The 15,123-nt window shown below is 43.6% G+C and overlaps 1 protein-coding gene across 1 annotated transcript in view; it reads left to right on the top strand.

Moving 5' to 3' along the window:
• Window positions 1–15,123, top strand: part of GPC6 (glypican 6) — a 1,020,154-nt gene that overhangs the window by 234,208 nt on the left and 770,823 nt on the right. The gene's annotated exons all lie outside the window — the stretch shown is intronic.

Below are 15,123 nucleotides of genomic sequence, written 5' to 3'. Positions count from 1 at the left end.
GCCCGCCCATCCTTTACCCAGTTGGGAGCAGGCAGGGAGCAGGGGGCAATACCAATTCCCTCTTCACCCAGGTCAGATCAGGAGCAAAGCAAGTGGCAATGCCTGCTCCACCCAGCCAAGATCATCAGTGAAGTAAGTGGCAAAGACCACCCCTGCCTTCACCCAGCTGGGATCAGGCACGTAGCAGGTGGTAATGCCCTCCCCCTTCGTTCGGCCATGAGCAGGTGCAGAGAAGGTGGCTATTCCCCCCCCCCCACCTTCATTCAGCCGGGATCAATGACGGAGGATGAGGGTATGCCCGCCTGCCCGCTCTCCCCTTTCTAGAGCCCATTTTTTCCCCTACAACAGGCTTTGTTGCTAATTACTCTATAAATGGACTCAGATAAACCAACTGTCTACATGTGGCGCTGTATAAAATGAAATCACTGTACAATATTTGGGGACATTTGGAAACCTTCTGATTTGAGAGTTCTGGTACTTCATGTTGGAATATAGGTTGCAAGGTCTGACATTCAGTCATTATGGGGTTAATGTGTGTTACCTGCTGATCTATTGTTTTGTATTGACCTGGAATAAAAACCTGGCAGAGAGCCAATAGCCTTATTTAACTGAAAGCCCGGGAAACTGAGATGTGTTTGTAAACTGTTATTGGTCAAAAGGTCAGGTGACTTCTTTTCTAAAGATCAAGAAGAAGGACAAGAATCTCCATTACTCATGTTGTTTAAGCTTGTACTCCATAGTGTAAAGATGTAGGGAATAGAGTTTTTTATTTTGTAGCAACCCCATGTACCTTTTTCCTTTAGCGTAAACTTTTCTTAAAGAGCAAACAAGCGTCTGACTTTCTATGGGTTCAAGATCCATTGCAACTCTAAATTTAAACTGTTTTTAACCCCTTTTTTCATTCATTCTCTGGTTTCATTTTTCCAAACGGTGGGAGATGGGAAGCACTGCAAGGGAAGAGAGTGACTTGGCAGAGCTCCTTTCGACAGAGGCATTATCCAACTAGAACAACAAGCCAGTCTTCCAACCAAATAGGTTCATCCTGATTCTATGAATCATTTGCTTCATTTCAATGGTTTAACGAGAGTTTTCAGATTCTGTAAAAGCATGTGATTGGGTTTACCATGCAGGGGCATTGGTTGCATGCACAGACACATAGGGCAGATGCAGGGTGGTGGTGGGGGTAGCGGCAAAGGCACAACTTAGGACTTTCTCCCAGTTCCCAGTCCATAGGCAACTTGCCTGCGTTGCTGCCTGGGGCAGGGAGTGATTGAGGCAGAGGCTGAGAGGGGAGAATACTGAAGCTACAGTTTACTCCCTACCTGATAAGTAGCCAACCTGCCTGCCCTTCTGGAAACAGAATCATACATTTTGTTTGCATATACTGGCAGGAAAATAAGACTGGAAAGGCCAGAATGTATGTGGGGAGGAGGAAGAGCCCCCCCCCCCCATTCTGTGCCTTCCTTGCAGAACGGGCTGGGATAGAGGCAGTGTCTAAGGCCCCGCTGTTCCCTACCCTCTTGATAGGCAGTCAGGAAGGAATCCTATGGACTAGGGGAGCATAGAGACAGAAACTTAAGATTCTCTTCTCCCAGTCATAATAAAGATAAAATTCACATACTTAAGAGATGCAGCATAGATATTAGTGATGATGTTGGTGTCAAAATCTCCCACTGCCACAAGGAGATTTCTTATGGGGCTCAAGAGTCAAAACACCCAAAGCTGGAGAGTGAATCCTCACCTCTAGTGTAGCAAAGCCACCACCAGCTAGGATTACCAGGCCTCTTGAGTCCCCCGGTGGGGGACTCGGAACCTCGAACTCACCTTCTACCATCTTCATAGTCTGCCCTCGCACGTTCACGCTCCCGGTGTGCATGATGATGTCACTTCCATGAAGTGATGTCATCATGTGCATCAAAAGGCAGCCCGGCGTGCACTCTCGCGCTTGCCAAAGGGCTGAATCCCCTCCCCCCGTGGGCCTGATTTGGGGGGGAAGAGGTGGGAGCAGGGGATCCCCTGCCCAGGGCAGAGAAATGGCAGCCCTACCACCAGCCTCTTTCACTAACCCTCAACCTGAGCCCATGAGGCAAATCTCAAGCCTCACCAGGAAATAAAAAGAAATCAGCCTTGCACAGTAGGCCACTTTGCAGACTGAGTTCCACAAAACAATTTCTTGGGTGGCTGTGGCCAGAAGGCCAAGGTGCTGGATTCAGAATGAAGCTCTGGAAACCAAATGACTCCACAAGGATATGATTAATAAAGTACAAGAAGTGCAAGAGAATATAGAAGTTGCAAACAGGAGAAGAAAAGAATAACAAGCTGAATAACAATCCTAATAATACCGTACAGTCTTTCAGTCCTAAAACAGATGGCACCTTATTCAGCCAGAGCACAAGAGTCTAGGCAAAACTTCAAGGTCCAAAATCCAAAGAACAAGAGTTTCACACTGACACCTATCAAGAAATTTGGAGAACTGGATATCTTGGATGATTTCGAGCCAGGGACTAGAGAGATTTTTTTTTCCTGTTAAAAGTCAATTGAGACAACTATTAGATTTATTTCATAATGCCTCATTTTAATAATCCAATTCAGGTTTTTAAAATAATGTAAAAACTAAAGTAAAATAATGTACAAATTATTTTACAAAAACCTTAAATCCCCTTAAAACACACACCCCATATTGGCTCCTCATAATAGATTGCGGTAGCCAAGCCTCTTCAGTTTTAGGGATCGGTTGGTTTTATGTTTCTGATTTTTCTTCCCCCCATCTCTACTAATTTTTTAGCTATTTTATTGTTAGTTTTAAAGTATTTTTTTAATTTGTTTGTTCTGTCCTTAATAATAGGAGATTGTTTTCTCATGAGTGCTATTCTTACATTGGTAGAAATGTTTCATATGGTACATTGTGTTTTTAATTGATCTTTGATTATTTTAATGATATATTCTGTTGCAAGCTACTTGGAGCATTTTATATCAAAAAAGCAGATTAGAACATGTCTAAGTAAATGAATAAGAAACAGGCATAGGTTGCCGTATTGCATACTCTGTCTTCTGATTTTCCTATGCCGAAACAGATCCTTTCAGTATCGTCATGGCAAACTCCTTCTAGTATTGTTTGCCACCCACAGCAACAATAAATTGTTGCAGGAACACACACACACCCCTCTTAATTTATTATTAAAATATCAAAATGAATACTAAAAACAATTTAGGTGTTTTCTTCTATGATGAGAAGAGGAGGTAAGGTTGACAAATACCCACTGGAAAAGGGTTATCTCCCACTGCAACCAGCCATTGCCCACTGGAACTCCAATGGCCAGCAGGAGAAAAAAATTAAAACTCGGCATCAGCAACAGAGTGATGTCACTTCTCGGAAAAACCTGGATGTGATGACAGTACACTCTAGGAATTGCTGGAAACTCTATGGTTTTAATATAGAGTTGTTCACAATTCCTATAAAGGACTGACATCACTTCCAGTTTTTTCCCAGAAGTAATGTCTCACCAATGTTTCACCATCATTCCCTGCCCCTGTATGCCTACTGGTTGCCAGTCATGGCCTGGTAATTGTAGGAGGAAGATACTGCACATTCTCACTGGCAGTTTTCTTCCCATATTCTAGGACTCTGGCCTAATATTGACAATGGGCATGCTGAGGCCTTGGCATAAAATAAGTCCCGAGGGAGGGGAGAACAGGCAGTGAGAATTTGTTTATAATATGCAGTTGGAAGGAAGTAGGGTTGCCACAGTTTCTAGAGAATCCTAGAGGGGACTGACATCTCCAGGTTTTCCCCAGAAGGGACATTACAGTGTTGCCACCACTGGCCTCCCATATCCCTGACCCCCACTGGTTTGCCTGGCAGCCCTAGAAGAGAGAGAGAAAAATAGTTATGAAAAACAACCTGTTCCTCCCTGTCTATCAAGTTGGCAGAAGGATAAGTTTGATGGTGAGGTCAGTGTTTAAATTTTAAATAGAGCGAGACGGGGTTTAAATTTGTGTGAGCAATACACCTTCACTCTGCTTCTTAACTCTGGATGCGACAGAAGTCTGCAGTTGTTCAGTGATCAGAGAACATCACTCTTCATACATTCAGGAACACATTATTACTTAACGTTTGTTTCTGCTTAATAATATAGTGCCATGGCTGCAGTGGCTGATCTTGGGCTGCACGCTTCATGCTGTGCCTCAGAGCCAAGCTACAAGTGACTCTTTACACAGGTTGCACACTTGTCAGCTTCCCTCAAGTTTTGATGGGAAATGTAGGCGTCCTGGTTTTACAGCTTGGCTCTGCATTACAGCTGCAAGACCAAGATGCCTACATTTCCCATCCAAACTTGAGGGAAGCTGACAAGTGTCCAACCTGTGTCAGGCATCACTTGTAGCTTGGCTCTCAGCTGTAATATGGGTCAGAGAATATATTGATTCCTTCCTCACGATGCTGCTGAAACAGGTCTGTTAGCCCACCCAGGTTCTCCTGGATGCTGTGAACAGACAATGCATCTAGGCCTTTCGGGTGGAAACTGTAATCTGAGAAGTGAGAAAGGTGTTTCATTGGAACTGTTCAATAGGTCACCTTGAGACATTTATGGCTTTTACCCAGAATATGGAAGCTAACTTTGATTTCTAATTTTTTTAAAATGAAAGTACCCATTTGATGTCTCCAGTGGCTTCATGATAAATTATTGTACTTGTTATGGGAGAGAATTCAGATGGGAAATATATTGTTTGCCAAAGAGACAAAAATGAGGGTCACCATCCAGCAAAATGGAGGATTCATTTTGCTAGAGCATCTTATTAAGGTAGCGAATGGCAGCTGAAAACAATCATGTAATCAGGCAGTATTGTGACCAGATGGTGGTGATTAGCATGGCCCACATTTAAAGGGAAATGGAAATCCCTGGAAGAAAGTGATGCATTTCTAAGGCACGGGGGCATAAGTGGCATAAAGCAAGAGCTTTCAAAGGCTGTTCATTGGCAGCGCCTTCAGTGACAGAGGATCTTGGGAATGTAGATTGCAGTGCAACAGAGATCTGTCTGCAGGAAAACCAACATAATCTTGACAAGTTTAGGGAATTCTTTGCCATCAAAGAGTTTCCTAAATTTGTCTTTGCCCGTTTATTGGGTGAGAGCCTTTTAAACTTTATACCATCACATTGATCAACAATACAGGTTAATGTATTTTTGTGGTTTGCATATGAGAGCCATAACATTTAAATTGGCATGACCGTCCATCCATCCATCCACAGACACAAGCGGGAGACCTGCAAGGACCTGTAGTGCGTCTCATTTTCTCCTCCTCCACTACTTCCTCTTTCCCTTCCCTGGGATCCCCCATAACCTCTCCTGCCTCCTTCTCTCCTTCTCACACACCACTGCCCTCCACAATTTCCCCTTCTTCCCTACTCCTGGAAGCCTCTTCTTGGGAAAAGGCTGACTAAGCTGTGCAGTGCTGGTGGCTAGGCCAGACCCAGTTGCGCAGTGGGGAAACCCACAAGGACCTGCAGGTGAGGGTCACTTCACTTTCCTCTCCCCACACTATTTCTTCTGTCTCTCCTCTTGGCAAACTTTCCTTACTGCCTTCTCTGCTTCTCACTCACCTATTTTTTACCTGACTACCCATCTTCAGCTATATTTATTATTTATTTATACATCAGCTTTCTCCCTAATGGGCACCGAAAGCAGCTTACATCGTTCTCCTCTCCTCTTTTTTATCCTCACAACAAACCTGTGAAATAGATTAGGCTGAGTGTCTACTACCAGCCAAAGGTCACTAGTGAGTTTCCATGGCAGGCTTGGATTTGAACCTGCATCCTCCAGACCTTATTTCTGAAATTCTAACCCCTACACTTACGCTGGTTTCATGGGTAGGGTTGCCATGTGTCTGGTTTTCACTGAGACTGTCCAGTATTTTGTGGGACTGCCTGGGGAAACTTCAAAGAAAGTATTGGGCATTTTTATGTCCAATATTTTCATGTGGGGGGGGAGGAGTGGGTGAGGCAAGCAAGATGAGCTGGCTTCCCTGCCTCCTCCCCTCTTTGCTCAGCAGATGGAGGGCAGAAAAAGTGCAGGCTCTTTTCACCAATGAGGAGAGTGAGAGCGGAACCACAAGTGACAAAAGGCACAGATTGGACACTTGCCAGCTTCCCTCCAGTTTTGATGGGAAATGTAGGCAGCTTGGCGGAATGTTGGACAAGTGACAGTTGAAAAGTCCATTGGACAGCAGTCAGAGAGCCAAGCTGCGAGACTAGGATGCCTACATTTCCCATCAAAACTTGAGGGAAGCTGACAAGTGTCCAATCTGTGTCTTTTGTCACTTGTGGTTCTGCTCTTAGTGTGTCTTGGGCTCCACCTCACCTTCCTGCCCCCACCCCGACTCTATTCAGGAGCCGGCTGCTGTTAAGTCTTCCAGAAAGCATTAAAAGCACAGGTTGCTTTTGCCTTGCCAATGAGGAGAGTGAGCAGGGGTCATGCTCAGGGTCCACTTGCTTCCCTCTCCCCCCTGTGCTGCCTCCCCCCCACCCCCATGCTTCTAGCACAGCCAGCCAATCAGCTAGAGTCTAGCGACCCAGCCTCCCTGAAGCTGCCCTCATGGTGAAGGGCTAAGGGACTTTCCATAGATGTGGCAGCCCCAGAGCTCCAGCCACTAGGCACTTGGGACCACTAGCCATCTGCCTGGGCTAGTTGGGGCAGCTGGGTAGTGCATCATCATGCTGGAAGTACTAAAGTCTTTCCTGCAGTGTGTACAGGTGGTGGCATTGAGTCTCATATTTATTCTGAAACCATCTGGGAACCCTGTTTGTGGGGTGATTGTTGTTGAACAGGAGCAAGCAGCTGAGGCTAGGTGAGTCATAGAATTTGTTTGGTCACTACTGGTTGTTGCCAGGCCTGGTCTTCATTAGTCCTCCCTCAAAGACCAAAACAGCCCTAGAAAGTGTCCTTTCCCCACTGCATGATTGAAACCAAGGCTTCAATTGGCAATACTGTTGTAATTGTCTATTAACAGCCCCGAAGGGAATTTATGTCTTAACTCTATATGTGCTGCTTCTGTTATTTAGGGTTTTTTAAATTCACCATTGGGTTTTTTGAGGGGGGGGGGTAGAATTCTTATTTTTCTGCAAACCCAGGACTTGTAGAAAATCTGTTTTGTTTGTTCATGGCTCCAATCTCCAGAGCTAAGTATCCCACAGATTTGGCCATATTGAGAATTATGTATATACAAATGGGGAACATTGGGACCACGAGTCTCCCTCAAAGGCCAAAACAGCTATGGAAAGGGCCCTGCCCCTCCTCCTACCTTTTACTGACAGAAATCAAGATTTCAACTAGCAATACCGTTGTAGTTACCTCACAGTGACCTCAGAGGACATTTATTTCTTACAGCTACAAGTGCTGCTTCTGTTATTTGGGTGAGTGGGTGGGAGGTTACACTCTCTCTGTCACACACACACACACACACTCAAAATACCCAGTTTTCTAAAAGTTGATTTATTTGAAAATTGGAGTGCAAGTTGTCACATGCCTGTTGCACTAACCAGTGATCACAAAATAATACCAACCACAAACTACATGCAATTTTTTTAAGCCAGTTTCATAATACAAAGGATGCTCCAGTTGAATTAGCATCTGGTCAAAAATAAAGCACTGTCCCACCCAGGAATTATGATTGACCCATCCCAATAAAATTCTCTTATGCTTCCCTTTGGACAGAACTGAAAATTGATCTTTTGCACCAGGTCGGCCCCTTTCCCTCACCCTATGAAACTCACTACCCTCATATGGCATCCCCGTAGGTAAAGGCTCAAATGATTACCGTAGTCCAAGCCAGGGAGCCCAAACAGGAGGCCTGCAGAACCCCTAGGAAGGTTGGGTTGCTTTCATCTTGGGGATGGCAAATTGTGTTAACCTGCTATAATATTTCCTTGGAAATTAGTCCTATTGATTGAATTGGAGTTTAATCTCATGCAAATGTATTTAGGATCACAGTCTCCTCTCAGCGAGCTTTAAAATACCACATCATTTGTTAGAGATCCCCAGTAACCTCCGATAATACCATTAATTATTTTGTGTGTAACGTTTCTTGTTCCGTTTTCTGATTTTTGAGTCAATAATTGCTAGCATACCCATATGCCTTGCTGTGCATAGGCAGTTCCCCTAACTCTGCCCTTAGCAGTGCTGCCAGGGTATATGGATTACTTTGCTGTTCTACACAATGTCATCTCTCTGATCAATTTAGTTGACATCCAAGCAGAAATCTTTAAGTAGGAAATGTATTCAGCAAAGCAGATAAGGGTTCAGGTCTACCATGGAATCTATGCAAGATAATCGCTCTTGTTTTCCAACCTATTTACTCATCTTTTTAGAAATTTGATAGAGATTAGGTTCCAGCAATGTATTATATTAAGTATTACATCATATATTCATTTTGTGACATCTTCTACCTTGAGATTTTTTAATGGGTTCTTGGCTACATTATGATCAATCTGTTATGGTATTTAATAATTAAAAAATACTGTAGACATCGGTTCATTGTATTTTTTCAAAGTTATAAAAGTTTCACTTGGAAACATCTTTTTCATACAACATCTTTTTCATACAAGGCAATAAAAGCACTTTGTATGAATTAGTAGATGCCTAGTGGCATGTCTAGGACTTGAGTTGGGGAAGGATGCTTGACCTGATAAATGTTGACCTCTAGATATTTTGAGGAGGGGGAACCCAGCTAGCCCAGCTCATAGGAAATAACCCAGCTCAGAAGAGTCTGCATTAATTAGGGTAATTGCTGCTTAAACTTCCAGTGACTAATAGATATCCCATTTTTTGTGACCCTGACTTCCTCTGACTTTAATTGAGGTTTTTTACATTCTGCTCCTCCAAACTCAGATGTAATTGCATTCCCTTGACCTTTTCACTCCATAGACTTGTTCTTGTTTTCTTTAGAATAAACCTGTGCCATTAACCTGACAGAGAAGAGGCTGAAGTCCTATGAATTGGCAAAAGGGCAGGTTTTAAGTGAAAACAGGATCTCTTCATTCCGTAATAAAAATGTGTGTGCCTCTCTCTCTCTTTCTCTCTCTCTCTTACCTCTTTAGGGGAAAAGGTAGTAATAGTGTAGACCCCTCTGGGATTGCAGTACCATCTAATTTAACAAAACAGTTTAACATGGATGGAAAGTCACTTTTACATAATACGACTACTAGTTAATTTGTATGAATTAACTTGTGTTCAGTTGTCATGTTCACACTTTCAGTTGTCGTGTGAAGTATACAGGTTAATGTATTTTTGTGGTTTGCATATGAGAGCCGTAACACTTAAATTGGCATGACTGTCCGTTCATCCATCCATCCATCCATCCATCCATCCCATCCATCCATCCATCCATCCCTCTCTCTCATTTTGCTCTCACCAAAAAAGTGGTGCACAGCAAAGAGGAACCAAACAGGAATGCCTCCTCCCCAACTGGGGCAAAAACCAAGAACGACAAAACTCTTCCATTCGAGAGATTTCATACTTCTTCTGGCTTGGTGGGACATTTTGATTATAAAGTTGTGCATTGAAGGTTAAGGACGTCTGCTCTAATTTCTTTCTCACGGGATCATGACAGTCACTGTATTGTAGAAGATATAGTTTCAGGACTTTGGCTTAGGGATACCTGATTTTTTCCGCTTCCTGCTCTGCCATAAAATTCTCTAAGAGGCTTCATGCATGTTATTTGTAGCTTTCTTGAGAGAAAGAAGAGTGTGGATGTGATAAACATACCTACCAAACTGGCAAAGAATCCAGGTTCTTAAATCTTTCCTGCTCTTTCTTAAGGACTTACGTATTGTATCTATAGGGTACAATGCACCTTCTAAAGTATTCATTTTCTCCAGGGGAACTGATCTCTGTGGCCTGGAAATCAGTTGTAATTTCAGGAGATCTCCAGCCCCACCTGGAGGCTGGTGACCCTATTGCCAGCCCTGGCAACAGAGACCAGCCATTACTATTGGTGCATGCTCAGAACTTGATCGCGAGAACGCTATGCTCAATTTCAATGAGAACTTGATCTTCCTTCCTGGTACCTGCAATTGGCTTAAACTTTCTAGAATGGCCTTGGAATTGACAAAGCAATGGCCTACTCTAATCATAGTTCTGCAATCTAGTCATTATCATGAAAGTTCACGGAAGCCCCAAGACCAGGCAAGCCTTATACAAATGTGATCTTTGAGCAAATACATAAGGAACAGAAGAGGAAAGAGGTTTGTAAAACCAGTAGGGTGTGTGCGTGGGGTGTATGTGTGCTCTGAAACAACAAGCCAATCAGTTAATTGGCCCAACATGCCAGTTGTTTAAATAATTTTGTACCTCTTCCAAGACTGTACTCAACTTTGCGTCCCTCTCGAGGCAATAACTATGACTTCCAGCTACCAGAAACTCACCCACATAAGGCTCTTTTTCTACGTGGGGAGGAGTACTGGAGGGAGTGGGAAGGTTGTATGCTGTTTGAAGATGGGCCAGCTCTAGAATGACGGCACAGCTGCTTCGTTGACGACTGCCACCAGAGCTACTAACATGTCATCTTTCTCTTGCGTGTGTGGTAGCTTGATGCAGTGCAATATTCGGACAGAACTTATAACTCACACTCACTTGCACACACCTGCACACACAAACACAATCTTCATGATAATCGAGAACTCTTATGAGGGAACTAATTTTTTCCCCCAGTCCTTCGTTTGAGCAGGGGGAGGTTCACTCATCACTAGATCTCTGTGTCTCATTTCATTCTTATAGTAACTCTTGGTTGGGCTGAGACACGTTATCTTGCTCAAAGGCAGTAAGTCTAATGCCTGATCAATTATTTGAAACTTTTTTTATATTGCAACCTTTGGCTTGAGCGGGAGGGAAGGCAGCACGGTATAACTGGATCTCCTCAGGTCTCAGAAGCTAAGCCGAGCCAGTACTCAGATGTGTGACCACCAAGGATGACTCTGCAGAGGAAGGCAACGGCAAACCACCTCAGCTTCTCACTTGCCTTGCAAGTTCCTTGCTGGGGTCACCATAAGTTGATTGTGACTTGATGGCCCATATTTACATACGTAAGGCTTGGGTCCTATACCTTTGCTCTTCACATACTTCTCTCTTGGTGTCCTTTCTCTGCAGAGCTCACTACCTTATGCACTTCCACTTAGATGAAAGTTTTCCAAGAAGCTCCAAAGTGCCGAGAGTGAGAGGAATGTGCCTCACAGTGAAGGACCATCTCTATGGCACCTGGAGAGATGTGCTCACAGAGCAAAGGTATAGGATCCAAACCAAAGACTTTAAGCAGTCTTGGGCAGGTCTTGAGTAAAGAGGTGTATCACAGTTCATGAACAGCAGAAGTTGCTGTGCTTGAGCCCAAATACTCATTGGTTCTTGCTGCCTATCAGTGACCATAGAGACAGACCTAGGATCTATCTCCACAACTGAAAGAGGCCATTCATAAGAGCTCTGCTCATTGTCTGCAAAGAGTGTACGAGATATATGACATGGTTGGTAGATTGTGACAACCGATCTTTCTCCCGACCAACACAGCCAAAAGTCTGTGGAGAGGTATGATCGGGCAGAGATCAGAGGTGGAGACTGCTGCTACAATTCTGTCCCACCCTGCTACAGTTCTACCTTGCTCCCTATGCTTTGTTATATCTGTTGTGCTTTCTAGTATATCCATCTATTTTCTGAACACGGTTTATATGACATTATTTTTGTCTGTCTTTTAGTTTATCCCACCATTCCTCCAAGGAGCTCAGATTGGTATACATACTTCTTCCTCTCCATTTTATCCTTGACGAGTACCCTGTGAGATAGGTTAGGATGAGGGTTACCTTCCTGGCAGAAAGGGGATTTGAACCCAGGGCACATTTGAACACTACTACACCAGTAGTGCTCCTTTCTTTTGCATAAATTTCATACCTATTTTTTCTCAACTTTTGCTTGAAACCATTATCAGAGGTATGAATCAGAAATGTTAACGGTTACATTCATATTGATTCCCACTTGCTAGGCAGCAACACCATATTGCAATAGGGAGGTGCCCCCTCCTATGAAAAGTTCTTAAATCAGAAATCAACCATGTCAGGCCACAAAATAAGGAATTACACAGTGTGTGTGTGGGTGTGGGTGTATTAGTATACTAGTAGCCTCAGCTACTTTTTATTTAACTAGAGAACAAGGACTGCCTAAGGAGCAAATATTTCATCATAGGCTTTGGGCAAGGAGCCAGGAGAAAAATGTGTTTCAAAGAAGAAAGGAAGACCTAATAGTCCACTGGCTGAATAATCCCATCAAGTTAATGTGGAATGTGCAGCTCATTTCAAACAGCTACTACCAGGATTTCAGATTCAGCAGGAACGGACTTTGAATTCGTATTCACTGGAAAGGAAAGTAGAGTTGTGGAATTAGCGTTCTACCGATGCTTTGTTTTAAAGGTTTTACTTTTCGTTTCTCTGCATGTTGGAGGGATAATTAACATAAGGCTCATTGGGTATGACCTGTGTTTTGTACTTGAAATGTCTCTAGACATTAGCAGGAGTGCCAAAGACATCGGGTTGATGCCAGTGCATATGTTTATCACTTGATGATGCCAAGTAGTAGTGAGTGGCATGTCTGAATGAGCCATTAACACATCAAACAATACAGAGCTTCCATGTCAACTCACCAGATGTTTTTCTATGGCAGTGGTCCACACTTCAGATTGAATGGAGATGGAGATCTTTTGAGACATCAGAACATTTTGCTGAAAGGGTTCCTGAATAAGATTAGTGGAATTCTTCAGCGGGGCTCCAGGCAATCCTTGCATAGGAACCACAGAGAACTTTAACTCATGTAGTTAATCGAGCGCTACCTGGCTACCATGTTGGGAGCCTGGAGATGGTTAAAAGTAGCTAAAAGCTGGTAAATCCTAGGACTAGAGGTAGCACTAAAGCAAAAATGTTAAGGCACATTTCGAATTTCCAGCACAGGGAAAATATCCAAGGAATCTTGAGGAAAGCAAAATAAACTTCAGTTTGACTAGTAAATATTTTTGGCGGGGTTTCATACCCCCCCCCCCTAGTTCATGTAGGCTGTGTCTACATGTACAAATGAATGGGGCAACAGAACTGTGAGGTAACAGAATGAACTGTAGCACTTCCACTACATGGGGTATCACTTTCTACTGCTTTTTAAAAATCTTGCAAGTAGACAAGTCACACACTGGGGAAAAGGCTGTCTCCTCTTTAGTGCTATTTTTTTTCAGGGTCATTTCAAAATAAGGAAATATTAAATGGGTGATATCTTCAGCCACCTTCAGCACTGAAGATTTTAGCAGGCTCTGCCTCTTTGAGCACCCCCGCCCTCATGTTTGTGTAACTGGATTATATTTAGGGGGTGGATTTCATTGTCAGGCAAATATTCAGGAATCGGAGAATAGCAGGACCGGTGGAGTCAGAGAAACTGACTTATGGGGGAAGATGAAAAGAGCTAAATATTTATCATTCTGCTTAGCAGTAACTAATGGGAACATTAATCTACGGATGTTGAAGGGTATAAATGCCAGAGAAGGGGGGGAAAGAATAATTTAAATCCATAAAAGTGGTATAATTGAGATCAGTGGGATGAAATTATTGAAAGAAACACTGAAGGGGAACAATAGAAAAATAAATAAATTGGAGAGAATAGTTCCATTTTCAGCCATATCTTCAGAGACATTGAAAAGCAGTCAGTGCAGATCGCTTTGAAACGGAGTGATGAGTATTAGGTCTTAATGGCGCATTTGTAACTGTACAATAAGCAGGAAAAGGGAAGCTTCCTGTTGACGGCGCAGTGCATATTTCACATGGGGGCAATTTCCCCTTTGAAATTTACTGCCTCTGTGCGTGTGCCTGTGGCGATAGAGTCTTCTCTGTGAGGAGTGTGCCACTTATTTCACATGTATGGATCTGCTCTGAGGGTCAGGGTGGGTTTCTGAAGTAGCTGGCGTTCTGGGAGTGGTCAAGAATCCTGGTGCGAATCTTTCAGGCTCACAAAACGCTGACAGTTTATGAGCCATGAAGACAAACATCATCCACTAGCCAAGCATTTAAGCTTGTCATGTGTTTGACAGTCCTCCTGTTTTTGAGGTTCCAGGAAGATCGTCTGAGGGAGCCATCAGACACTATCTCTTGGCAGGCCACACATCTACATATAGAGTCGATTGTTTTAAAAGAAATACTGGACACAGGAGGGCCCTGGAACTCACTGTAGTAGTTCTCCTCGGCTGGCACAATGATGTCACTTCTGGAAGTCTCTCAGAGGCTGGGCTGCATAGCTGGAAGCCAACAGTGGGGAGCCAGCCCGGCCAGCCCAGCCTTCTTGGAGGTGCCCCTTGACAGGGAGCAGAGAGGCAGGGGCACTGTGGGCCTGGCCAAGTCCTGTTTGTTCTGCAGCTGGCTTCCTCCACATCATGCCTCTCCCTCCCTTTCCTTGGCTTTCCCTCCCGTTCTTCCTCTTCTCCTCCCTGCCCTCCAGCCAGGCTCCAGGTTTTCGGTATTTTAAATCCATTTCCCCCAGACAGCCCAGAAAAATACCAGTCTGTTCAGGTGAAAACCCTACGGATAGCCATAGTTTCCCTTGTATTTTGTCTACACTGAAACATAGGAGGAATCTGGAGGTCAAACAGAAGAGTAAAATTTCTCAAGGACCTTTACTTTGCTATAAAGGAGACTTCAGCACGTACTGTCCAACTTCTGTGATGCTGGCCACCCTCAAAATTTGCCACACAGCCCTACCCAACCTTTTAAAGATGTCTATGCAATGTAGAGGGTCCAATCTGACATTGCATCAATTTCATGTTGAATTACAGCCTTAGCATCTTTAAGAAGGGGAAAGCTAGAACTTGACAGAGAAATATGGCAATCCTCAGTATGAACTGCAAACAAAATCTTTCCAGCACCATGTGTTTTTTTAAACCTTCCTCCCATGTCTTTCCCACTGTATTCCAGATAATTAATTTCCCTCTTCATCACAAACTTCACTCAAAACCCACTGTTTATGGTACTGTAATTATTTCTACAGTAGCAAATTTTTGATGTCGCCAAACCTAGATTAAGAGTTCAGCTGGAGAACAACTGGTGGGAACAGATTCATTCTTAG

The sequence above is a fragment of the Eublepharis macularius genome, chromosome 3, assembly GCF_028583425.1.
Source record: "Eublepharis macularius isolate TG4126 chromosome 3, MPM_Emac_v1.0, whole genome shotgun sequence".
NCBI classification, from domain to species: Eukaryota; Metazoa; Chordata; class Lepidosauria; order Squamata; family Eublepharidae; genus Eublepharis; species Eublepharis macularius.
This window is presented reverse-complemented; position numbering and strand designations above follow the sequence as displayed.